At 50.1% G+C, this 27,022-nt stretch overlaps 1 long non-coding RNA gene across 1 annotated transcript; it reads left to right on the forward strand.

Moving 5' to 3' along the window:
• The first annotated feature begins 13,092 nt into the window (after positions 1-13,092).
• On the forward strand, positions 13,093-25,784 carry LOC121816676 (uncharacterized). Its single transcript, XR_006056333.2, has 4 exons — positions 13,093-13,629; positions 17,424-17,510; positions 21,246-21,341; positions 24,422-25,784. It is a non-coding gene; the product is annotated as an uncharacterized LOC121816676 (long non-coding RNA).
• Positions 25,785-27,022: the final 1,238 nt, after the last annotated feature.

A 27,022-nucleotide genomic window follows, 5' to 3' on the forward strand; every position in this document is an offset into this window, starting at 1 on the left:
ATCCGTCACCCTGTAAAACGCTGCAAGAGGAATCCATGGCTCCTGTCTGCTGCTGACTGTGGGTCAGGCATAGGAGTGTCTGTACACATATTTTTACAAAATGGGAAGGAAGGAATAAACCCAATGCCACCACCAGAGCCGCCAGAGCTCTGTAGCCCGCCAGAGCCGGGGGGCCAGGAGAGAAAGTCCATGCCTGCTGCCCTGGTAACTTGGAGGCTCCTGGAAGAGACGGTACAACCCCAAAGCCCCAGCACCTTTCCTTCTCGTGGCCTCCTTTCTGTGTCACGTTATTTAACAAGAAGAGACAAGCAGGAGGGGAAATAAAACTTTGAACCCAGCTATGCAGATTTCCTCTGACTGGAGCTAACAGGTCAGGGAGAGCCGGAGGCAAGAGGTATAGCGAGGGTGGGCGTGTGAGGGTGAGTCAGGGAGACCACTTCCTGTCCACACTGCCTCAGCTCCCCTCCTGGATGAATAGGGCTCCCTGTCCTGCTCAGCCCAAGGGACTCTGGGAATTCATCAAAGACCCCAGAATCTTTTCATTCTGGGTCAGTTAGGAGATTTGCTAACTGGCTGCCAGGTTCTCCTACCAAGCCTTCAAGATAGCTTATCTCTAGGAAGCCCTAGCCTTCTAGTGTTATTAAAAGAAAAATGAATGGATTCCCTAGGACACAAATGAACGTATCTACAAAGCAGAAGCAGACTGTGGACACAGAGAACAGACTTGCAGTTGACCAAATGGGAGGGGGTTGGGTTGAGCTTAGGGTGGAGTGGGAACTGGGGGTTGGCGGATGTAAGCTATGATACACGGAACAGTAAACAGCGAGGTCCTATTGTATAGCACAGGGAACAGTATTCAATATCCAGTGATAAACCATAATGGAAAAGAATATAAAAAGCAATGTCTATATATGTATAACTGGATCACTTTGCTGTACAGCAGATGTGAACACAACATTGTAAATCAGCTATACTTCAATAAACACACACATACACACGCAGACGCAAAGAAAATGGATGGATTCCTACTTTTGACCAGGTATCATTGCACTTTTCTGCTCATTTCCCTTACAATCTGGATAAATGGGCACTTTTTGGTTCCTAGAGATCTTACTCTGCCCCAAATGATCACTGGAAAGTTGGCAGCCCATCCCATTTAAAGACCAGGTTCTGATTTCTGGATGGGAATGGCTAGGATTTTCATGGACTGGCTGAGAGTCCCAGTTCACATTTGAACGTCGGTCCTTCTCTCGGCAGGGAGAACTTGAGGATCATCTTCACATTCAACACAGTGACTCTCTCTGCAAGAGTCTGAGTTTCCTGCACCATCTCAGCCCTGAATTTAATTCACTGCCTGCCTATGGAGAACACACAGGTACCTGAGACCATCCCAGGGCCCGTGAGATGGAGGAGTCAGAACAAGAAAAAGACCTGGTTCCTGCCCTGGGGTTGCTTATGATCTGGTTGGATTGACAAATAGCTACCTTCCCCAGCTGTTCCTGATTTGGCTCCAGCCCCAGGGCTCCTGAAGGGCATTTTGCAGCAGTGAAGCCCAGGGGTTGCCCAGCTGAGATCCACATTTTCTTCCTTTTGGCAGGAGCCAGCAGCTTCCACATGGGAGCTCACATCTCAGTGAAAACAAGAAATCTGATGCCTCACTGACAACTCATTTTCTCAACCTTCATTCTGGGGAGAGGCGACTTTGTGTTCCAGCTGCCATATTGTAGCCGCAACCCCTGATGCACCATCAATTAAAAATGGCAATAATTATGCATGGGAAAAAAGCCACAGATAATAGGCTTCCATTAGATTAAGTAGTTATATGAATAAAAAAAAGTAAAACCTATACTTCGGCTAATTAAACCCACTCACCATCTGATTAAGATGTGTTGTGAGACCGTGGAAAAGTACCAACCACTAACTGTAAGTAATCCGGCACAGATGGGAATTAATAGTATAGTCCCTGGCATGGAGATAATGGATCTCCAAGGAGGGTAATCAGAGCCATTAATAAGAATGGACAGTCCCAAACAGCTGGCTACTTATGTTGGGGTCAGGGCAGGCCATGCTCCTAGTAGAAATGGCTTCTCAATTCCCTTTCGCCTACTAAGATCTACCTGCTGAGAAGGGGTAGGTATGCTGACCTCTTGAGATACCATCACATTGAAAGTTTCACTACAGTTCTAGACCTGCTGTCTGGACCCAAGTGAGCTGAAGGTCACCCAGCTGTGATCCAAGAGTATAGAGTTCAGATCAGCTGTCCTACCTCAGACCAGAGCACCTCAAGGCTAGCTAGAAACCAAAGCAGTAAGTGGCCTGGGAAAATAGATGTCCACTTCAGGGAGCTGCACTCTTCAGGGGGTGGGGCTTCAGCTACCATGGGAACCAGACCTAAACCCAGGTACAGGCCCGGAGGGGGCCCTGAGTGACACAGCGCAAGATTGCTTCTTGGGGACTGAGGATTCAGGGCAAGCTCCAGAAATAACCTGGGAGAAGCAGTTGTGGGGAGAAAGATGAGGGTGTCCTCTGGCTGGGGAGCGAGGCAGGGCTGATGGGCCAGGAGCAGGCTGGTCAGAGCTCCTGCAGACAGAATGTGTCCACTGGCCATTTAGCAGCTACTCTGGAGCTGTCTCTGCCCTTCGGAGCAGCTGTGAGGAGCGCGCCCGGGGCCTTGCCTTCTAATTACCACTAATTGGGTAAATGCTGAGATGATCTTTCTTTCCCTTCCCCTTCACTCCCTCCCCCCAACAAAGGCAACCGAGAGATACAGAGAGGTCAAAAAGAGACTTTTCCAAATGGAGATGGGCAAGGAAGACACGCCGTGAATACCAAGCAGCCACCGCCCCAGGGAAGGGAAGAGGGAAGGGAAGAGGGAAGGGAAGAGGACCGGCTTCTAGGAGACGCTGGGAGAGGAGGGGGCGTGGGTTGGGTGTGGGGGCTGAGGTTTGGGGGCTCAAGCCACTTCCCCAGCCTGGCTTCCCCTCTCCTCTCTGGAGCAGCAGAGATGCTGCTCCATCTTTAGATGCTTTTAGGTGGGAGGTGATGCAGTGGGTCTTGGGCTTGCCCCCTCGGTATCCTTGAACTGGCGCTGTGAGTAGGGGTGGGTTCCTCTGGCAATCTGCATGGGAGGGAAGGGCCCTGGCCTGCTGAGGGGCTGTGTGCAGGGTCAGAGGCCCTGTGAACACCGTTGCCGAGCCCCAGTTTAGGAACAATAGTGCATTTTCTTTCCCTCAGGCTCTGGGTGGGAGCTGTACTGTGTCTGGACAGGCCTAGAATCTCACAGATTTTTGGTTAGAGGTAATCAAGTTACTTTTGAAAAAGGTTTTGAGCATGTCTTCATGTTAATTTGCACTTGGGTTCATATCTTTATCTTCCCCTCAGCCTTGGAAAGCTGAGTGGTAACAAGGGGATGGCAGTTCCATTTCAGAGATGGAAAACATTGAGGCCACGAGTTCATTTCTACTTCAGAACCGGGACACGCATTTGAATTGTCTGAAGTTCTAGGCAATCTACTAACAATCCATAATGTCCAGAAAAATATGGCTTTGGTTTTAAGTTGGGCGAGGAAAACATGCTTGTTTCAAAAAAATATATTCGAGTGGTACAGAGGGTTTCAAGTAAAAGTCCTCAAGCCCATTCTCATCGCTGAGGTCCCACTAGTTATCCTTTGAGAAGTTTCCCATTTCTGTATAAACATGCATGTTTATCTCTGTATTTCCCTTTTTCCCACAAATGAAAAGGGACTTCCAAGGTGGCGCTAGTGGTAAAGAACCCACCTGCCAATGCAGGAGACATAAAGAGACTTGGGTTTGATCCCTGGGTTGGGAAGATTCTCTGGAAGGGGAAATGACAACCCACTTCAGGATTCTCGCCTGGGAAAATCCCATGGACAGAAGAGCCTGGCAGGCTACAGTCCATAGTGTCTCAAACAGTTGCCTATGACTGAAGCGACTCAGCACACATGTACAAATTAAAAAAAGATACTTTAACACTGTACTACATCTTTATTTTTCATTTGTCTATTATAGTTTTCTTTGTCTTTACAGTTGATAAACTCAAAGTGCTTTCATTCTCACTTTAAGCCATCAAGGTAAGGGGTGAACATTATTGTCCCTGGTTTTGAGACAAGGAAATGGATTCAGAGAAGCTGTCATCTGCCTACTGTTAGGGAGCCATTGATTGTTGGAGCCAGAACTCAAACCTGGGTTTTCCGAATTCAAGTCCATTGCTCTTGCCCCAAGCAACAGCGGCAAAGATGGATACAGGACTTCATAATCATGATAGCAAACATTCATGGAGCCCTTGCTGAGAACGGACCTTACCACGTGCTCTGTAGCTATTTTCTCAGTGACTCTCCACAAGTCAGCGAGATGAGCACTGTTATTACCATCCTCAACTTACAGATGAGGAAACCAAGTTATGAGAGCTTAAATAATGTGTTCACACCCCTAGCAACTAGTGACACTGTAGCTCAAACCCAGGGTTTGCTTCCAGAATCCATTCTGCGCATCTACACCATCTGGGACTTCCTCTGTGTCTAATACTGCTAGACACTCTTTACAAGGTAGCTCATTCCATCCTCAACAGGATCCTATGTTAGTACTAATTAATGTTGGACCATGGGGCATCTTCACCAATGTCTTAGGCTCAGAAATATGGAATCTCCCAAAAGTACTGGGAAACTTCTAGGGCTACAAGGCCTACCTGGATACCAGATAAATCAATCAGGGGCTGTAAAAGAATACCCAAGCATATTTTAGGGATACCAATAACAATACCAACTCTCATTCACCGAGTGCTTACTCCTTCCTAGGTCTGAGGCTTTCCATACACCTCTTTATTTTGTAACAACTCCTGGGATGGAAGGGTTGTCATCCTCACATTACAGATGGAGAACTTAAGGCTCAAAGAGGTTCAGTAACCTTCCCAAGACCACGCAATTAGCAAGTAGAAGAGCCAAGACTGAAGGCAGATCTATCTGACCCTGAAGACTGGCTTTGATTCTGCCCAGCCTAAATCTTGTTTTCCAGATTGCTTGGGACATCATTATCTTCTTTCCTTCACATTCCAAGGCTTGGAAAAACCCAGCTGCCTGCCTGGGGAGGAGTAGTCAAATAATGCCTCTTCTATTCCAGAAGAATAATGGATCCTGCCTCTGTTTCAGTCCTCTCCTTGCTCTCCTGGAAAGACAGCCCCTCAGGCTAATTGTATTTATAGGCTGACTTGGCTTGGAGACCTTACCAGGATTTGAGCAACCGACTCCACTTTGAACCCTTTGAGCCCAGTGTTTGAAATTCACCTCTTGACACTGTAACTGGCCCTGTATTACAACCAGTTGGGTCCTTGGCATCTGCCTTTTTAGACTATAGGTACACCTCAGTCCAGGGCATTTGAAATAGTAGGTTCTCAATAAATGAGCCCTCCAGTACCACACTGACTTTTCAGGATCAGAGTTTCCTGGCAGGAGCTCCGTGTGTGATGGGTTCTTCCCAAGCAGTTTGTATCTGAGGTTCCAGCCCTAACTATCTTTCTTCCTCATGGCCTGTGCAGGAGAGGGGAGGTTGTAGGCCAGCCCTCCCCTGCTGCCCCTGAGTAGAGGCCCGCCTGGATCCCATCACTTCGCTGCCAGCACCCAGCCATCCATGGCGGAGGGCCGCAGAGCTGCACATGAGGAAAACCTGGTAAGAGTTCAAGGGTTCAGACCAAGGACACTACTGTCGTTTGGGTTTTCCATCATCTTCAAGGGCTAAATGGTGTGAGGCAAGCAAAGCAAGACAGCCCAGAAATGCAAAGCCTGCCAGGTGAGCACCAGCTGTACTTTAGTGCAATTCATTGGATGAGAAGCGGGTGTGTCTATATCTGCTGAACGCTGGTTTTCAAGGCAGAGGTCAGATGCAGCTTTTCACTGGTTATGCTGAGGAAGGGGAGGGCTAGCGTAGAGCTCAGTCCCACACGGGCATGCTCAGTGTTATGGGATGTTCTGTGGTTGTGGAGGAGGGGCAGACTGCTACGCTACCGCGGAGGGCTTTGAGGGAATACCCGAAGGCTCCCGTCTAACGTCCGTCCTTCCCTCCAGGGAGTCTTCTTGACCACTCCACCTGCACCCCCAGCCCCTGGCAGCTGTCATTCTACTGTCTGTCTCTGAATTTGACTACTCTGAGTACCTCACATAAGTGGGCTCATTTATCAGTAGTATTTGTCTTTTTGTGTCCGGCTTATTTCACTTAGCACAATGTCCTCAAGGTTCATCTAGGCTGTAACACAAGTCAGAATTCCCATCATTTTCAAGACTGAGTAATACCTCATTGTATGTATAGATCATATTTTGTTTCAGTTCACCCATCAGTGGACATGCGGGTGAAGATTTAAATTCCCTGATGGCATAGTTTCTTCTTGTTCCACATGCATGTAGCCGTGGTCATCCGTTCACGTGTGTGTTTCTGTACTCTGTGAGTGCCCGTAGAACATCTCCTGTGTACTGGGTTCTCTGATAAGATTACGAGAGAAATCAAACAGCATCCCTGCTCTCCACGTGTTCCCAGACCCAGGCAGGGAGCTAGCTCCCTCACTGGAGCACAGTGAGGGCTGCACACACGAGGGGTGGTGGAGTTCTCTGGCTGGAGAGACTGGGGTGTGGGTCAGGAAAGGCTTCACAGAGGAGGCAATCTTTGAGCTGTCTCTTGACAGATGAGTAGGTGATTGGCAGGCAAAGGAGACAGGGAGGGTATCCAGGCAGGAGGGCACAATAGATGCGAGGGGGCAGCATGGGCTGGAAGGTGGGGCAGCAAGAGGCCCCTGAGAGGCTGCAGGCAGTGCCAGGGAGGGGCAAGTTGGGGGGCAGAGGAGAGAGGGGGAGAAAAGCATAGAGAGATGGGGCTTCAGGGATAGCAGGGGCCCAGAATAGTATGAGGTCCTGTTCACCATGCTTCAGGGGGTGTCAAGGGGCCACGCCCTGAAAAGCCTCACTGAGAAGCTCCCACGGAAGAGGAGTTTAACCATGCCAGATGACTGAGCCAGTGATTTCCACAGTTATGACACCTCTTGAATTTAGTAATCCAAAGGTGCAGGATCCCTGCCCTAAGGAGGATTAACTGGGCCCCTAGCTCAGGCCACGCTGCGAGGAGGTCTTCGTGGTGGTAGTTGTGTTCAGTGGGGACTGGTGTTGGCATCTGATACCTAAGGAAGACCACCCACCTACTGGAAAAACCGCAAGCTAAAATATGCCCAGACACACAGGATCAAAGTAACCAAGAAAACTGGCCCTAGCTTGCAACTGAGGAGGAAGTAAAATATCCATTGAATCTGAAATATCTCTGCACTAAACAGCTAGGAGTAACCTGAGACTCTCAGAAACTTACCTAGGAGAAAGGGAGGGGACCTGGACTTGAGTCAGGATGCCTGATTGAGTCCCTGGTTTTCTCTATCACCAGGTGTGTAACTTGGGGAAAATTGCTTGACCTCTCCGAACCTGTATCCTCATCTGTCAAAGAGGCATGACAAGACCCGCTTTATTTATTTTTCATTAGAAATTCAGGAATGATCCAAATAAATCAGAGAATGGAGGTGATTACATCCGTGAGGCATTGCCATCTCCCTGAGCCCCCCGCATCTGATGCTGCCATGAGCTGTGCATTGGAAATGACAAGATGGGGTGGCTTGCAAAATAGAAGTGGAGCAGTAGTAAGGAGGGAGGTGGAAGAGTCGAGCTAGAGCTCCGGGGTCACAGACATGGGTAAGAGGTTCCCCAAGACTTAGATGTTAGTAGCAGAAATTTACTTAAGAGCTGCTCTGGGATGTCCAAGTGATGGAATCTGGACCGAGATTGTATAAGAAGTGACTGCCTGGGACCTGTCCTCTGTTGGCAGAAACAGCAGAGGTCATTGAGAGTTAGTGTCGTGCCAGGGGTCCCAGAAACACAGCAACAGATCTGAATTCAGAAAGGAAAGTTGGAGTCTCTGCAATCTCTCTGCAGGGTTCCTCATCTGTGAATCTGAAATAATACCTGCTTTGCCTGGTAGCATTAAATGTCAAAGTGTTCTTTAAACAATAGAGAGCCAGAGATAAGTTTGTTTCTTATATTGCCCTTCCCCATTTGGGCACTAAAAGATGGTGCTGTCTTCACAAAAAACTTGCAGCTGTTCTCACCAGTGCTGGGCTCATGGGGTCCACTCATCTGCCCAAGACACTTGCTGTTCGCCTGCCTTGGCTGCCCAGACTGCCTGTAAAAGCTAAGAATATGTCATAAAACTGCTGTAAGGTTTTATGAGCCTTTTTTCCTTCCCAGGGACCGATCTTGGTGCTGTGAATCATACCAGCGCCGGTATGTGGGGCTCAGAGTGTGGAGCCAGGAGGAGGCGAGCAGATGGGTTTGAGAGAGGGGGCTTCGTGCGGGTGGTTGGAGGAGGATTGTGTTGCTTGAGAAGGGTTTTAATCTGGGTGACCCTGGCTGCCACCTTGGTTGGGCCATATAGTCTGACCCAACAGACAGGAAGGCAAAGAAAAAAGGGGAAAAAAAGATGTTGTAGTGCAATATATAAGTTTGGAGTCAAACAGACCTTGGTCCAGGTCTCACCTCTGCCGTTTTCTAGCTGTGTGACTAGGCAGGTCGCTTAATGTCTGAGCCTTAATTTATCATCTGTTAAATGGGGATAATGATAGTACTAAGCTTATAGGCTTGTTTGAATAAGATAATGGAATAAAGGGATTGATATGTGTCTCACATTACAATTATGTTTTGCACAGTGTTTAGAAAGTAGTAAATGTCCACTGAATATGTATAAATGAAAAAACAAATGCATGGAATGAACTAGTTGAAGAAACAGAAAAAGAAGAAGATGGGAAAGAAGGTCTATCTCAAATGTCAGCTCCTCCAGGTTGTTGCTGTTCAGGCCCTCAGTTGTGTCTGACTCTTTGTGACCCCATGGACTGCAGCACGCCGGGCTTCCCGGTCCTTCACCATCTCCCAGAGTCTGCTCAAACTCATGTCCATTGAGTCAGTGATGCCATCCAACCATCTCATCCTCTGTCGCGCCCTTCTCCTCCTGCCCTCAATCTTTCCCAACATCAGGATCCCTTCCAATGTGTCGGCTCTCCACCTCAGGTGGCCAAAGTATTGGAGCTTCAGCTTCAGCATTAGTTCTTCCAATAAATATTCAGGGTTGATCTTTAAGATGGACTGGTTTGATCTCCTAGCTGTCCAAGGGATTCTCAAGAGTCTTTTCCCAGCACCACAGTTCGAAGACATCAGTTCTTTGGCATTCAGCCTTTTTTATTGTCCAGCTCTCACATCTGTACATGACTGCTGGAAAAACCATAGCTTTGACTACACAGACCTTTGTAGGCAAAGTAATGTCTCTGCTTTTTAATATGCTGTCTAGGTCTGTCATTGCTTTTCTTCCAAGGAGCAAGCATCTTATAATTTCATGGCTGCAGTGACCATTCATGGTGATTTTGAAGCCCAAGAAAATCAAGTCTGTCACTGTTTCCATTGTTTCTCCCATCTATATGCCATAAAGTAATGGGACCAGATGCCATGATTTTCGTTTTTTGAATGCTGAGTTTTAAGTCAGCTTTTTCACTCTCCTCTTTCACCTTCATCAAGAAACTCATTAATTCCTCTTCCCTTTCTGCCATAAGGGTGGTGTCATCTGAATATCTGAGGTTATTAAATTTCTCCCAGCAATCTTGATTCCAGCTTGTGATTCATCCAGCCCAGAATTTTGCATGATGTACTCGGCATATAAGTTAGCTAAGCAGGGTGTCAGTATACAGCCTTGATGTACTCCTTTCCTCCTTTCCCAATTTTGAACCAGTCCATTGTTTCATGTCCAGTTCACCTCCTCCAGGGGTCCTTCTCTTACCCTCTCCAGCTTCCATTTTTCTCATCCACAATTTGAGGTTTTGAGGTTAGCTCATTTTCAAGGTCTTTCCCAGCTCTCATATTTGAAGACTCTTGATTCATTACTTCATTCATCCCTTTATCTTTATTTACTGAGCATCTTCCATTTGCTAGGTGTTCTAACTACTGTAAACAAAACACAAGAAGTCCTTGCCCTCTTGATATTTGCTTTCTAGGGGTGGCAGAAGTGGGACAGACATAAAACATGACAAATGAATACAGTATATAATAAGTTAGAAGTTGTCAGGTGCTATGGAGAACTGGAGAGCAGGGTGAAGATGCTGAACACTGGGAGAAGGGTATTTCAGTTTTAAGTAGGGAGGTCAAGGGAGGTCTCCTTCAACAGGCTGCCTCTGGGGCAAAGACTTAAAGGAGGTCAAAGAGTAAGCTGTGCTGATAGCTGGGAAAGTCTAGATAGAGGGATAGCCAGAGCAAAGGCCCTGGCGCTGGAGGCAGGCTGGCATGGCAGAATAGCAAGGAATTCCCAAGCCCATTCTCGCTGAAAGAGAGAGCACAGTACAAAAATGCATTCCCCTCGGATGACCAGGAGAGGACTCCTGCTGTGGTCCATCACCCCTCTATGGACCTGTGTCCCCAGTCTTCCTGTGTCTTATCCTGGCCACGCTCTCCTGCCTGAGAATAGAGAGTGTTGAGGAAATTTCCTTATAAATGGAATAATTTAAATGTTATCAAATCCTTTGCTGGGCAGGAAGGATTGAGGAGCAACTGCTAATTATGCATCTTCACCCAGGAGAAAGCAGCAGGTGAGGAAAGTGGCAGGAGTGGGCAAAAGCAAGGAAAGTGAGCTGCTCCGACAGGGGCTAAGTGCAGTACCGCCTCCCACTTGGCTCCGCCTTATGCGGGGAGGAGGACTGGACAGGGACTCAGGACACCTGATTCTGACCGAGACCCATCTGCCAGTTGGGAAACCTGGCTCAAAGCATTTCACTCCTAACCTCTGTTTCGTCCTCTCAATGACTTGAGATATCTGATATTCTCCAAGTCTAGCAGTCATGTGTCTGCCTTTTCCACAAGACTCTAGACTCTAAGCAGGGAAAGTCTGATTCATCTTTAATCCTCAGCATCTATATCATGGGGACCATGTTTAATACATTGATGGAGGGCTTGGTCTTAGAGGAAAGTGCCTGTCTAGAGCCTGGGGCCTTTGTCAAGCAGGACTTTATTGGGAAACAGGCCCAGGCTCAAGCCCTCTGCCTGCTCTGGTCTTAGACAGTCTGCCTGACTGCCCATTGACCCCTTCTGCCACAGGACCTTCTAGCCAAGGGTAGCTGATGGGAAAAATTAGTTTGTTTACTTTTCATTAACTTCCCTCCAGTGGTCTGTGTGTAGGGGGAGAGGATGCTGCACGCTGGTTAGACAGGGAGAGGGGGTACAGTAAGGGGTGAAGCCTGGGGTCAGCCTCTTCGTCTGAGAGGCCCTCTTGGGCCAATTCACCCCCTCATCTTCCTCACTCCTCCTGAGTTCAACGCTCTTCCTGGGAAGATGCCGCCAAGCCCTGAGTTGGGGGTGTCTTCAGTCTTGCTCTGGTGTCCCTCTGAGACTGGCCGCCCTAATGAAGGGAACCTCCGCTCCTGCGTGCACCCCATGCTCCTCTGAAGGGAGGCCCAGCCGGCTGCTTGCAAGGCCCGTAACTGCCCTGCTATTGACCTGTGGATGGTGATTCTGAAGCTGCCATGGCTACTCCATAGGGAGGCAGGGGGCGGGATGTGGTGCTTCTGGAGGGGTGGCTTTGACTGCCGAGGAGCCTCTGGAAAGTCGCAGTGGCCCTCATGTCTGCATGGCTCTGACAGGGCTCTTGGGGCTGAAGCCTGTTCACCTGCTGCTCCCCTGTTTGTGGAAGCAAGAGGGTGGGGAACTGAGGGAAGGGACTCATTCCTCATTCTGACTGGCTGGCAAAATGGGAGGGGGTGAACAGGAAGCAAACTCTTCAACCAGGAACTGCTCCGCCTTTTCTCATCAAGGAGCCAAGGCATCTTTGGTGACCCGAAAGTGACATTTCAGGCTGGTGTGTCAACTGAAGTCCTTTCCCATGGGAAAAAAGGCTCCAGATTCAAGCAGAGAGTGCCTGGGCCACTGACTTAAAAAAAAATAATGAAGGTAAAGAAGATAATAAAGCCCAGCTTCAGCACCTTATTTACGCGGCCTCAGTCCCACACAGAGAAATCCTCTTAAGCCCTCACTTGTCTCCCCAAGACAAGGCTCTGAGATTCAGGGTAAAGATGCAGGGCCTGGAGTTTTGGGTTGTTCCAATGACAACTCATGAGACCTCTGGGGAGTTCTTCACATCATCTGGGTCTCTGTTAGCGCGTTTGAAAATGGGGATTCTGACGGAACAGGGTAGGTGAGAGAATTATGTGAGAAAGCAGATGGGAAAATGCTTTATAAACCATAGAGCCTGAACAAAAGTTGGCTATTACTATTTTGTTCATTTTTAGCAGCTCCCAATAAGCAGCCTTTCAAATCAGGATTTGTAATATGAATAAGGTTTTTGTACCCGGGTTGCAGAAACCCACCATAATAATCTCTGCCCCCAAAAGGCAATGAGAGTTTCGTAGGTTTCAACAGCTTCCTCAACTCTCCACCCAATACCAGCTCAAACTCAGGCCCCCATGCCTTGTAGAGAGCTCCAAAACCCGTGAGCAATTGACCTGATCTCCATGGGTCTCACCAAATTGAAGCCCTGTGAGCGCGGGCATATACTTCACTGGAAGATGCGTTTCTATTATCTTTCCCATTTCTCTTCCCACGCTCTAACTCTTTCCCAATTCAGAACTTTTCCTTCTCCTCTCTGGGGGTCAACCCTGGCCCCGTTGAAGCTTCCCTTTGCTACCCTCACCCACAAGCCCCCTTTCTGCATATTCCTTGGTATTTGGGCCAAAGAGATTGGTGTCCTTTCCCCAGAGATGTCCCTGAGACTTCTCAAAGTGGCTGGGAAGGGGAAAAAGACCTCATGTATTTTTGGTATCAGAGATAATCAGGTAATTGTGCAATTAGCAGTAATTTGATCTCTCCTGCAATTTCCTTTTAACAAGAGCCCCCTTTAAAAAAAAATAAGAGGGATTACTTCTTTTTTCCTTGTTGTTGTTTTGTCTGGAGTGTCTGTCATCAGGAATTTGGTCTGACTCCCACGCACTCCGCGAGGCAGCGAGGGAGAAGGGAAAGATGCGGGAGGCAGAACTCCTCAGGGAGACGACGTGCCTGGCGGCCCCGGCTCCCCGCCGAGCGCAGGCGGCGGGAGGGACCTCGGGAGGAGGCTGCTCAGGTATCCAGAGATTGACTCCCGCTGCCTGCCACCCCACCCCCTCCACCCGTGCCCCTAGGTCGCTGGGAAGGGACCCTCAGGAAAGACATCAGAGGTTGGGAGGGTGCAGTCCTCCTCAAGCGGGCTTGGTGAGGAGGCCTTTCTGTTCTACGTCGCGGCCAGGGTGCAGGGGCCAGCGCTCCAGGGTCCTCGGGCGCAGGCCAGGGCTCCGCACCACTCGCCCCTCACTCCGTCCCCAACCTTGCCCCGTGGGCTGTGGCACAGAGGTGACAAACACCCCCAAGGCCTTGTGCCCGGTAATTACCAAGCAAATTCCTGGCGACTTCCTCTTCCCGCCCCGGGCAGCGTTCGCCGTGTGTTCCCTGATTCGGGTCCCGGCTGTACAGTCAGCGCCCGGGGCATCTGCGGGGACCCGTAATTGCTCTCAAGTTGCCCGGGACTTTGCAAGGTAAGCACGCGCCGTGCTGCTCCTCTGCCTGGGGCGCGCGGATCGCCTGGCGCCCGCCCTGCCTCCCCGGGAGGCCGCGGGGACCGGAGGCTGCGGAGGCTGCGGGGGCTGCGCGGAGCCAGGTGGGCCAAGCTGAGCCGGCTGCCCCGCGCTAATGGGGCCGGGATGCGGGAAGCCGGTGGGGACGGGGTGACCTGCGGCGGGAGAGGGGCCACCTGGTCACGTCCCCCGGGGAAGACGGTCTTGGGGGACCTGGGCTCCTCCTTGTCCCTTTCCTCCGGTGGAGAGGCGCCTCATTGATGAGGCTTGTCATCATCCTTCAAGTGTAATTTTTTTAAATTGCAAAAATCTTACAGAGCTATTAACCTCAAAAGAGTTTAACATATGGCAGACCGAGTCTCCCTCTTACCCTAATTATAAGGCTTGCAGTAATGGGGCTGTCTTTTAAGTTACAGCTGCTGCGCTTTTGGCTTTTGCTAACATTACATCCTATTAAAGAGCTACATTAAATGCATGCAAATTGCCAGAGCGACCGCGCTCTCCCGACCAATGAGGGGGACGGATTGCAGCCGAGGCGGCGATATCGAGGGTCAGACTCACCCTGCTGCGAGCGCCATATGATCTATCAATCAAACTCCTCTCATTAATTAACTAATTCATTAAATATCTTTATATATGAAGGCCCGGCCAGGCGGAACATTGTGTTGACAGGGACGTCCCGTCAGCACTTAGCCCTGCGCGCTCCTCTCCCCTCCCGCACAAATCACCCCGTGACTCAGAGAGGTCAACTTCCCAGTGTCTGCAGGGACAGACGCAACCGCTGTGCCGGGGCCCACGCCTGGGGGCGCCCTCTTTGGCCCACCCTACTGTTGACCCTGTTATGAGGCCTCCCTGCCCTCTCCCTGCAGGGTTGTGATGAGCTGTATTTATGGGTCTGCTGTGTTGGCTTCCCTGGCACCCTGGAGGGCTGGGAGTGGCCCAGATATGGTTCATCTTGGAGCCCCAGTGCCTAGCAGAGGACCTAACATCTGGAAGACGCTCTAAATATTTGTGGAGGTAAGCCATGCTGTATCAGAGCGCTTTCCTCTCTCCAACAGTGCTGGAGAGGCACCACTGGAGCACTAAGGAGGCTGACAAGCTCTCCGACCAGTTCAGAGCTGGTCATCCACCTAGTCACAATCTCAGGCACTGAGGCCAACTCTTGCAAGAAGAACAAAGCAATGTCATTCTGTAAACAAGAGAGAGATGTTTTCGAATGGAGGGTGGGCTTCCTTAGTTATTCACGTATGTACATACAGACATATTTTGGAGCAAACTATTATATAATCACTCCTTTCCTATATTATCTCACTTAATATTGACATCCACTTTGCCAGGTGGTTATGTTTTACTTCCTAGGCTAGGGAAGAGGAAACAGAGACTCGGAAAGAGTAAGTAACTTGTCCAGGGTCAAGCGGCAGAGCCAGAATTCCTTCTCGGGCTCGCCGGATCCAAGACCAGCGCCTACTGCTCTTCACCGGCGTGTGAATAATAACGCTTGAGAGATCAGTGGATGTGCTGCCCTCCTCGGTTGCCCGCTGTTCCCCCTTTGTTCCCACAGTTGTCTTTCTCTCCTGGCTTTGCAGCAGTCGCTGTCACCGCTGCCTTCTCTGCTGAACTGGTGGGTCTTTGCTCTATGTTTGGGGAGATGGAGGTCACAGCACACCCCATGATCAAGGCAGTTGGCTCTTGACTGTGCTTAGAATGGCTTGGAGTGGTTTTCCATATACAGCACCAGGGCAGACAAAGCCTTAGAGCTGTGTTATCTGGCAGAGACCCGGGCCCTGAGCAGCTGGGTGCAAGGAATGGGGGTGGATGGGCACCTCCAAACCAGTTCCTGGAGAACATTTCCCTCTGAGGTGCTGGCCCCTATTAGAGAGCGGAGTCACAGGTGGGAGCTGCAGACCGAAATCCAGAGGATCTCTGCAGATTTTAGCCTTGGCACCTGCTCTTCGGCTCATGTAAGTTCCCAAGCCACCCAAATTAAGTGAGCTGTGCCAGGAAACTCCCAAAGCCTAGGAATTCCTGGGAAAGCTCATGCCCAGATTCTTCTCTGCTTCCTCTCGCTCACCTCTCTCCATCTCATGCACTCTCTTGCCCTTGCCCTCCTGAGGATGGGGCTAATGGACTTTGGCTGTTAGCACCCGGGATGTTGGGCACCAACCTCGCTGTGGGTCTCTTGAGCTTCCTCTGGCCCCCTTGGTTCCCAAGAATGGTTTTGGAATGGGGCGTGCTGTGCTAATGGGGGTTAATGGTAACCTCGGAATCAATTTTCCCTCCCAGAAGAAAATTCTCTGGGCTTAGGCGGCACAGACTGTAATAGTGAAAATGGCTCTAGATTTGAAAAATTGGCACGTTGTAGTCCAACAAGGCAATTTTTGAATTGTTCCATGCAGCTGTGTGCCTCTGGATGCTACGCTGCTGGCGTCCTAAAGCTACGGGATAGAGAGCAACTTTCCAGCCAAAAACAGCTCTGATGCGGTTTTTTTCTTTTCTCACTCCAGCCTGAATTCACTGTATTGTTCGCCTGCCCCCAGTCCTTGGAAATTTGGTATCTGCCTTAGCAGCTGCCAGGGCTATTGGGTGAGAGAGAGAGAGAGAGACAGACATGGCCTTCTGTAGAACCTCGCTCCTCAGGGCAATGGCCTTGGGAAGAGGGTTTCCTGAAGACCAGGGAACTGTGCACAGGCTGTGAGAAGAAGCCTGGACATTCAGAACCACAGCTCCCAAGCAGCCTTTCCTCGACCTTGTCAAAGCTGGGTCTCTTGGACCCAGAAGAGGAAATGTCTGCTGTGCATGACACTTGATCTGGATGTGCTGTGTTTCCTTATTATAGCGTGCAAACCATTTGTCTTGTTTTTATAAACATTAAAATGCAAAGCAAGCCTTCTTAGAATAAAAATATATGATCTATATTTCGAGTAATAGAACAACAGAATGGGAGAATTGCAAGGCAGCTTACCACTTTCTTAGTGAATGTCCTCACTGTGCAGATGGGGAAATGGAGGTGGCCTAAGGTCACATATCTGGTTGGTGGGGAAGAACTTGCTCTCACTGTTGGATGTTCCAAGCTTTGGATCATGGTCCAAGTGGCCAGGGAAACCTGTTGTTGTTTGATTTCTCTCTTCCTGTGGCCAGAGCTGTCTACTTTCAGCTTATTCCTCCCCCCACTCCCCATGAGTTCTCCTAATAGTGGGCCTTGTTTGGTGACTCATGATTAGAACCACGCAATGGTTGAAGGGCTTCCCAGGTGGCACTAGTGGTGAAGGAAACCCGTCTGCCAATGCAGAAGTCATATGCGATGTGGGTTTCATCCCTGGGTCGGGAAGATCCCCCAGAGGAGCGAATGGCAACCCACTCCAGTAGTCTTGCCTGGAGAACCCCACGGACAGAGGAACCTGGTGGGCTATAGTCCATGGGGTCTCAAAGAGTCGGACATGACTGAAGCGACTTAGCGTGCTTGCAGGCATGCAGTGGATTGAAATGAAGTGAGTGCTAAACTGGGCCTTGACCTGCTAAGTGGTCTCCCCGCCCTGCTCCATGCATACCTACCCACCACCACCCTCAAGCCCATTTCCCCTGTGACCTCCGCATGCCTGTGGACCCTGTGATCCCTTGACTCCTCCAGCTCAGGCTCCCTCCTATGGCTTCTCATGTGATTCGTGAGATGACTTGTGCCTGCGTCTCCAGTCTCACATCTCACAACCATTGGCCTTCCTCCCTGTACCACCCTGTCTTCCCCCCATCTGTTGCAGGAAGGGGGACCCCTTCCAGGCCCCGAGAGTGAGCTTTTGAGTGACACTTGGAGATGAATTTTCCGAGGAGACACACATGCAGACAAAGTAAGAGACTTTATTAGGAAGGGGCACCTGGGTGGAGAGCAGCAGGGAAAGGGTACCCAGGAGAACTACTCTGCCATGTGGCGCTTAGTCTCGAGTTTTATGTTGATGGGACTTGTTTCCGGGTTTTCTTTGGTCAATTACTCTGACCCAGGGTCTTTCCTCGGAGAAGGCAATGGCACCCCACTCCAGTACTCTTGCCTGGCAAATCCCATGGATGGAGGAGCCTGGTAGGCTGCAGTCCATGGGGTCGCTAGGAGTCGGACACGACTGAGTGACTTCACTTTCACTTTTCACTTTCATGCATTGGAGAAGGAAATGGCAACCCACTCCAGTGTTCTTGCCTGAAGGATCCCAGGGATGGGGGAGCCTGGTGGGCTGCCGTCTTTGGAGTCACACAGAGTCAGACACGACTGAAGCAACTTAGCAGGAGCAGCAGCAGCAGCAGCAGCAGCAGCAGGGTCTTTCCTGGTGGTGAACGCGTTGCTCAGCCAAGATGGTTGCCAGCAAGAAGGATTCTGGGAGGTGGCAGGACACATGGCTTCTCCTTTTGACCTTTCCTGAATTTTTCTGGTTGGTGGTGGCTTATTAGTTCCGTGGTCCTGACTGGGACATCCTGTCATAAAATAACTCACGCACATGGTTACTATGGTTGCCTGGCCAGGGTGGGCGGTTTCGGTCAGTGTGCTTCCCCTGATACATCCAAGCCAGTTATCCTGTCGCATCTTGTCTTCATGCACCTCTGCATTCCTTATTTGCCTTCTCACATTCAATTACAACTCAATTATACCCTCCTCCTAGAAGTCTCTGTTTTCCCCAACCAGTCTCTCTCCTTCCCACCTCCCTTCACCTGGCTAGATCCAACTCCTCCTTCCCTCTCAGCCGAGACACCAGATTCTCTTCCCAAGCCTGCATCGGGAGCTCTCCCTGCACACCCGAAGGCATCCTTTACTTCCCCTGTGCTGTCACTCTCCACTGTACACCGCTATACACTATACAATTGTCTGAGTCTTTTCCATTTGAATCTTCCATGAGAGTAGGAGCTCCAGAAGGGCAGGGCTGCGTTCTGTTTACTGTTTGTGCGCAGCACCCTAAGACTGTCTGGCTCATGATAGGCCCTCCTTGAGCAGTTGGGCGACTTATAAAAATGCTGCTACTACTACAACGACTAACAACCAATGTTTATCGAGCATGTTTTCCTGTGCCAGAAACTATGCAAAGTGCCTTATGCGCATCGCTTAATTTATATTAGTTCTTGTATGAATTGGACAAGGCGAGAAACAAGAGATTCTAATCCTGGCTTTGTCTCCAGCTGCCTATGTGACTTTCAACAATCCCCATGGTTTCCTCATCTTCAGAATGAAGGCAAGAGAAGGGGGCAGGCAGGCTTCATTTCTCAGTTCTTTTTCCTAAGCAAAAAAGGGAATCAAGAGTCAGTCTACGTGGGCCTGGGGGAATCAACACTCAGGATTCAGAGAACCGGCAGACACAGAGGGTCAACTTTCTAGTGCGGGAGCAGGAGAGGGATCTGGCCGCGAGGCTGGGAAGGGCAGCGGGTTGCTCTGCCATGCTGCGGTAGAGCTTCCACATAGAGAAGCCCGCTGCTAGCTGAGTCATTAACGCTGGTATCCTCGCCGTCACCTCAGGCATTGTCTGATTTAAGTGTAATAGCTTGTTTGGTGGATTTCGCCTTGTATAGAAATCCCCCCAAGAGTGAAGTGCGCATTCAGCCGGGAGAGCACAGGCCTTTGTGCGCTGATGGCCGGGCCTCGACTCAATGTGTTTGGAGTTGGTTATCAAAGGCGAGGATAAATTAGAGCGCAGGGCTGAGAAGAGAGGAAGAGGGGGCCCTTTCATGAGCGGGGCTGAGCACTTAGGCAGCTGACTTGGGGCTGGGCAGCCCCCGAGGCTGGCCCTCTTGCCTTTTGGTGGTGGCGGTGCTACAGGCAGGCCTGGCTGTACCCTGGAGGAGCCTAAATTCTGATATCCCACCAAGCCTTGAGCGGTGGGGGTGGGAGCTGGGCAGGAGGAGGAGCTGAGAGTGGTGCTGTTAACAGAATAGGCTCCAGGGCTTGGAGGAGGGTTTCTAGGGGGCTGGTGAGCCCAGCACCTTCCCTCCTTGCCCCACTTTCTGCCCCCTGCCCTGCCTCCTCCCTGGATTTATTGAAATCATGTTCTGATGGTACTGAAAACTCCAAGGGGCCTCTTAGTCCTGCGGATGCTGCTTAGGGATTCCACCATCATCTGCCTCCCTCCGGTCCCCAACACCCACTTATTAGCTGGCTCTCAGGACAGTTTTATGGAGTGCAGTGGCCAGCCAGAGCTATGGAGCTCCCAAAATAGGAGATCCTGGGCACTCAACCCTCTCTCTGGTCATGGCTTCTGATGTCCAGATTTGGAGGCCAAGCTGGGCACAGCTGTCAGCTGAGCCACAGGCAGAGCTGCTGAAATAGTAAATTACACCGGGGCCCAGTTTTTGCCTGTGAGAATGTTTCCCTCTGTTCTTCAGTGGGCCTTCCCTCATTAGTGTCCCTGAGCCCCTCACTGACAGCTTGTTGCCATGTGGAATCTTGATCAACAAGCTCACTGCTCAAGGAACCAGAGAACTTTTGTTTGCCCCTTAGCTCCTAACCCTCAGCAACATCTTAGGTACACATCAGTTTCTAGTTGGAAGGAACCCATGACATAAGGTATAGTCGTATTATGAGAACCTGTTTAGAGTTGCAGATATTTTAAAGAATTGTCTGAAACTGACCCCTCGGGCTTCCCTGGTGGCTCAGCTGGTAAAGAATCCACCTACAGTATAGGAGACCTGGGTTTGATCCCTGGGTTGGGGAGATTCCCCTGGAGAAGGGAACGGCTACCCACTCCAGTATTCTGGCCTGGAGAATTCCATGGACCGTATAGTCCATGGGGTCGCAGAGTCGGACACGACTGAGTGACTTTCACTATGATGTCTTACCCCAGAAACACACACCTATTCTCACACATACACAAGTTTAGCTGCCATTTCTGGGGGTTATACCCTCTAAATTGATGCATACACCCTATCCTGGCTGCACATTTGAATCCTTTGGGAGCTTTTATATAATTCTGAGGCCTGGGCCTTACACATAGAGATTCTGATTTACATGGTCCAGGGTGGGATCTGGGCATCTGTTTTTTCTATAACACGTTAGGAGATTCTAATGCAGTCAGGACTGAGAATCATTGCCCTAGGGCCTCTTAGACTGTCCTTCTCCCTCTGATTAAGAGCCCCAGCTGTGGACAGTCAGAGTCTGTACAGAGAGACACATTGGAAGACACATGCTGGGGTGCTTGTAGGGATGGGTTAGATGCCATGAACGGATTTATTATTTTGCCCACTGCGTTTAAAATCCTTTCCTTCTTTCCTCACCCCTTGAGGGGTGCTTCCTTGGTGTTCATTTAAAATAATTTTAGCACACCACAGTGGGAAGGGAGCCTGGTTGCCTTGATGTGCTTCTGTCATTTCAAGGAGCTCAATAAAAATTTCGTTTCGGTGTTCATTCAAGGCAACTTCCGCACAGAGGTCTTATGTTGCAAACCAGAGTTCTCTTTTCATCTGGTCACCCCTGGGGGAAATTGTGTATTTGAAATTCAAACAATATTTGGGCAAAAAGCAGTTCTCATTATATGTGGTGGAGAAGGCCAATGAGAGGAAAGCACAGGGAAATGATTGAGTGACATTTCTATTTGCTGGTTTGACTTTTCCACCAGGGGCCGCCGTGCTTTGGGCCACCGGAGAACCTCAGCTTCCTGGTATGAACTGGAAATGCCAGACCCCTGGAAAAAAGAATTTGGAGGAGAAAAAGTGTGAGTGGGCTGGAAATGGATTTGAGGAGTCAATGTGACCTAATGCTGATGTCTTTATGAGATAGGGAGAGAATTTTGTGTTTTACACAAATTCTCTTTAGAAAGAGACTGTTGAAGAGAGCTCAGAGACCATCTGGATCTATCTCCTTTGGTAGGCGGGTCCCCTTTCTAACATTTAAATTGACCCTAGTCAAACATTTAGATGAATTTGTACCTTTATTCATTCATTGATGGAGCACCAGCGATGTTGGGCACTTGGCAAGTAGTGCAGGAGACCGATGGGTTATCCTTGCCCTTAGATAACTTAGTTTCCTGAGAATTTGAACAGCTGAAATGCCAGGGAGACATGATGAAAGCTGTGAGGGCAAGAAGCTGGGAGGCAGGGGGTGGATGTTAACCTTTACTGAGGGTCCACTAGGAGCCAGACACTGTCCTCAAATCACTTCCTTTAGCCATTGCAACTCTGGAAAATAAAGTACTCTTATCATCACTCCCATTTTATAGACTAGGAAACTGACACTCAGAGAGGTGAATTTGCTTTCTTAAGGTGACGGAACCATTAAGGAGATTAAGTATTTTAACCTGGTAGGTCCCAGGCCAATCCTCTTGCCATTGTAACAATCTAAGAAGAGTTCAAAAAGGGCAAAGCCTGACTTTTGGCTGGGCTGGAGGATGAGAAGGGAGGGATTTGGGCAAGCAGAAACGGGGTGATAGAAGGTACACTGAGAACAAGGTTTCCCAGGCTCAATAGCACCTGGGGAAGAAGATGCAGCGGCTCGGGCTGGAATGTGCGGGTTGAGAATGAGAGTAGGAAGGTAGGTTAGGACAGGGTTTTGAAGCGTAGAAGCTAAGGAGATGGATTTGGGGTAGGTACTTTTGCCTGGAAACTCCCATGGATGGAGGAGCCTGGTAGGCTGCAGTCCATGGGGTTGCAAAGAGTTGGACACGACTGAGCGACTTCACTTTCATGCATTGGAGAAGGAAATGGCAACCCACTCCAGTGTTCATGCCTGGAGAATCCCAGGGACGGGGGAGCCTGGTGGGCTGCTGTCTCTGGGGTCACACAGAGTAGGACACGACTGAAGCGACTTAGCAGCAGCAGCAGCAGAGAGTGAGAAAACCCTGAAAGTTTGCTGAGTAAAAAGAGTGTAATGTGACCATTGCTACTTTTAGGAGAAAGAGTGGAGATTTTGATTCCTGGCTGTATTGTTGCTTAGCTAACTATGCACCTTTGGGCAGGTTATTTAATCTCTCCGTGCCTCAGTTCCTTCATCTGTAAAATGAGAATGATAAACAGTACTTACCTCCATGAAGTTGTTGTAAGGATCAAATAAATCATGTCTGTGGAGTGCTTAGAATAATGCCTGGCACGTGGTCAGCTCTTTGTAAATGTTGAACATATAGTAACTTTACCTTTTGTGAATTTAATTCTGATAATGGTATAGGTAGAAGAGGGTGAAGTAGGGGAGAACTAGAAGTCCCAGAGGTGGGCAAGGGGGCATTTGTGACAGTCTGGGCAGGATGGTCTAAGGGCTTCTCCTTAACGGGTACCCATGGAATGTAGGGAGACATGGGGAAGGGGAATCCGTGTTACTCAGCTTCTGATTGACTGTGGGGGCGCATCAGGAGTCTCTCAGCTGGGAGAATGGCAGTGTCAGTCGTAGACCTCGGGGCACTGGGAGAAACTACAGGTGAGCAGAGGAAGATGAGAATGTTGATTTAAACCCGTATAAACCTAGAGTGGAAAGCAACCCCAGAGCCAGTAGAGGAGCTGGAGTGGGAGGTGGGTGGCCTAGCTCTGCCCCTGCCTTATTTTACGTGGCTGCTCTGCCTCTTTGTCCCCAGCCTGGGTCCCAGGAAGCTCCACCCTCATGCCACCCTTGATTCTGGTGTTCCCGTCTCCTCTGGGCCCTCCCGAGCCCCCCACATGAACCTCTCCAGCTACTGCTCCAAATGGTCAGGCATGGTGATCCCAAGATCACCTGCTAGGCAGACCACGTTTCCTGCTGCTGCCTTGGGAGACTGAGTCTGAGGGCTGGGTGGGCAGAATGCCCAGGCTGTGCAGACCAGGAAGGAGAGGGAAGGATTTGGGGGATGGTGGTAAGTAGCAGCAGAAAATAAGTGTTTAACCCTAGGAGGAGGACACTGATGAGTGACCAGCTCTGGGGGCTTTCGAGGGCTTCCTGCTGCTGCAAGAACCCCTTGATGGGAACCCAGTGCCCTTCTGAATCCCTCACGCCCGTTTTGCTGCTGGGAGGGTTGTGGGTACCAGCTCAACACCTGGAAAGGATGCTGAAGGAGGCTGGAGGGCCTCTGGTAGGTGTGGGGGCTCAGCCTGGACCCCTCACCCCTGAGCCCCCCATCCTCCATTTAGTCCCATCCTGCCTGTGGGCACAGGAACTCAGACAAAAGGAGGCTTGCAGACAGAAGAGGGGAGTCTTATAACAAAATTACCAGCCTGCTGTCAGCCAGGCGCTCTGCCTCGCAGAACAGACTCCAGACAGGCTGCAGCGTATCAGGTCTGGGCCTGCCTGAGCCTGGCAGGGGGTCCTGTGGGCAGACAGAGTCAATTACCCAGAAAGGTTCCACTTAACTTCCCCTGCTGTTTGCACACCCTGCCCCGGCCTCTGTGGCCTCACTGGCCTCAGCCAAAGCCCCATTGGCCTGCGCTGGAGCCGGCTGCCCGCCAGCTTTGTCCTCGGACGTGTCTGGGGACACCCATCCAGGAGCCCAGGCTCCTGCCCTCTTTGGTCCTAGGGCTGCCTGCTCTGGCCCTGGGCCAGTGGATTTCCCTTTGTCCCCCTGCAGACCCCACAGGAGCCTCAGGTGGGAGGGGCATCGAGGAGCTGCCTCCTCTCCCATCCCTCTGCCGAGGCTCAGCACCCACGTGTCCTCCCCCTCAGTCACCTGTCCGAGTTCAGTGGATGGTGATCGTCTGCCTTCTGGAGTCGAACTGACATGGGTTTGTGGCTGGGATCAGCACCCGTTGCTGTGGGACCTGGCACGTTGATTTAACTTCTTTAAACTACAGTTCTACCATCCGTGAAACAAAAATAGTAATAATAATCTATATCTCAGAGGATTACTATGAGGATCAAAGAAGACAGTGGGTGTCAAGTGCCTGAGATGCCGGCCCAGGATAAATGCTCACTGATTTTCTTTCCTCTCCCCAGCCCCCACCTCTTCGTCCTCCTCTCCCCTTTCCTTTCCTTCTCCTCCCCCTCTTCTTCCTACTTTTCACTGAAGAGTCTCACTTAACAGAAAGTTTGTTACTTTGGTTCCTCCTTTCTGCTGCAGAATCCCAAACTGGGAGAAAAAAAATCCAGCTTTTAGTTCAGGCTTAGCTGTCAATTTTCATCATATAGAATCAAGTCTATAACACCAAAATACATCATGAAATTAGAGTATGTTTTTTTCCCAATGCCATTTAACCAAGGTCAAGGACTTTGGGTTAAATCCTAACCGTCCCTGGCTTCTGCCTGAAGTTTTGTATTTCACAGACGTTTCCTCTCTGTGCAACCCCTCGGCCAACCCAATCATCGTCCACATGTTTAGCATTAGTTAGAAACGCCCACCAGAGAAGGCAATGGCAGCCCACTCCAGTGTTCTTGCCTGGAGAATCCCAGGGACAGAGGAGCCTGTTGGGCTGCTGTCTATGGGGTCGCACAGAGTCGGACACGACTGATGCGACTTAGCAGCAGCAGCAGCAGCAGCAGCAGCAGCAGAAATGCCCACATGATGTGGTTTAGAGCTCCTGCAGGCATGGGATTTCAGCTTCCAACATGTGCCCAAAGGATGGAAGGCAGAACACTGTCATTTGGTCATTAAGTCATTCAACAAGTATTCACAGACAACCTACTATGTGCCTGGGAACTGAGGGCAAAGAGACAAGGTAAAAGCAAATAGCCACTCCAGCCCTTCAACAAGTGAGCAGACTGCTGGGGAAGTGGATGAGCAAACAGATAATTAGAATCAAATGTGCTGGATGCTAAGACAGGAGTAGGGGCAATGTGACGGAAGATGGGTTGGAGAGGTTTCTGGGAGGAAATGGGAGCTACTTTCTGCAGCACAACCAGGACTGACGTGCACACGTGGACACCTACTCTGGTCCCTCCAGCTCTCAGGAGGAGAGCAGTGTTTCAGGATGAAAGTGACCGCTTCTCGTGGGCTCCACTCCAGCTGCCACCCATCTTTCTCGAGTTGGACTCTTGTGTTGCAATCCATTCACAAGGCCCTCTGTCTTGAGGGGCCGTGGCTGGGACATCTGAGGTCCAGCGCCCCCCATCCATCCCCTCTGCCACACAGGTTGGTGGTTGAGGTGGGCCTGACGGATTCTGTGAGCAGTGACTACACCCTGGCACTGCCCTAATTGTGCTAGACAGGACTGTTTAAATACCACCAGACAGAATATTACTCAAATTAAAAATGAGGCCTTAAATGTCATTATTTGTGTCATTATTAATAGCCCCTAATTGTGTTCTCTAATCATCATGAAATTATGTTAGTATTAATATTCACGTCAAAGCTGCCTAGGGAACTCGGAAGATTTAAAAAAAAATTATACCATATGTCAGTTCCCATGAATGTGAAGCAGAGGCTGGTTTTAGTGCTTTCGTTCTGACTGGAGTGGAGATGGTGGTCTCCACGGCCAGGGACAAGGGTAGCCCCCAACTGTAAGGGCCTCCTTAATTTCCAACCCCTGAGTCACTGAATCCTGGACTCCTCTGCCTGGCAAGACCCTTAGAGGCGTGAGTAGGACCTGTCCTCACGGAACACTCTGCGGATCTCCTGCCAGCTGCCCTCGCTGGTGAGGGGATTGGAGTCTGCTCACACTGGAAAGTGTTTGGTGCTCTGGGACATGACACCTCTTGTCTCCTGCAGCCTCGAGACCTGCCTGTGTCTAGACACCATAATAAGAAACACGAGGCGGGCCCGCCTGTCTTCACTCTCCATCTACTCAGAGACGCCACCTCCGTGCGTTTGGGATTCCGCCCAAACTGCCCTTCCTGGCTCAGGGAAGTGATGCCAAAAAAAAAAAAAAACCAAAAAAACCCAAAAGCCAAAGTTGGAGTTTCCCAGAGAAATGTGTTGTGTAACATAACACACAAAGAACTTTTGGAAAATATACTTAGAGATTCAGAATTTAAAAGTACCTATGGGGTGTCCATACAATCTGGAAACAGGTGAATTTAGGTCTTCAGGGATATCTTTGTCTTGGAAGGAAGCTGTGTTTCTACAGTTTTTGAACTGCCCTGGATTTTGCCCGTGGTGGTGGTGCCAGTGGTAAAGAACTTGCCAGCCAATGCAGGAGACGTAAGAGACGCAGGTTCGATCCTTGGGTCGGGAAGATCCCCTGGAGGATGGCAACCTCCACTCCAGTATTCTTGCCTGGAGAATCCCATGGACATAGGAGCCTGATGGGTTACAGACAATAAGGTCTCACAGAGTCGGACACGACTGAAGTGACTGAGCACGCACACAAACAACCTTGCTGGGGCTTCTCTGGGGGGAAGCATTGACCCCTCCCAGGATGAAGATGGGTTCCCTCTGGATGCATCCTTTTCTTATCAGAGGCATCGGGAGTGAGAGCCTCTGCGGCTGATGAGCTGAGCGTGCTACTCACGTCACCTGGGACTTGATTCTGCCTCCCCCTCAGACTGACATCAGCTGTAAGAGGTGGG

This window comes from Ovis aries, chromosome 15 (assembly GCF_016772045.2).
Source record: "Ovis aries strain OAR_USU_Benz2616 breed Rambouillet chromosome 15, ARS-UI_Ramb_v3.0, whole genome shotgun sequence".
NCBI classification, from domain to species: Eukaryota; Metazoa; Chordata; class Mammalia; order Artiodactyla; family Bovidae; genus Ovis; species Ovis aries.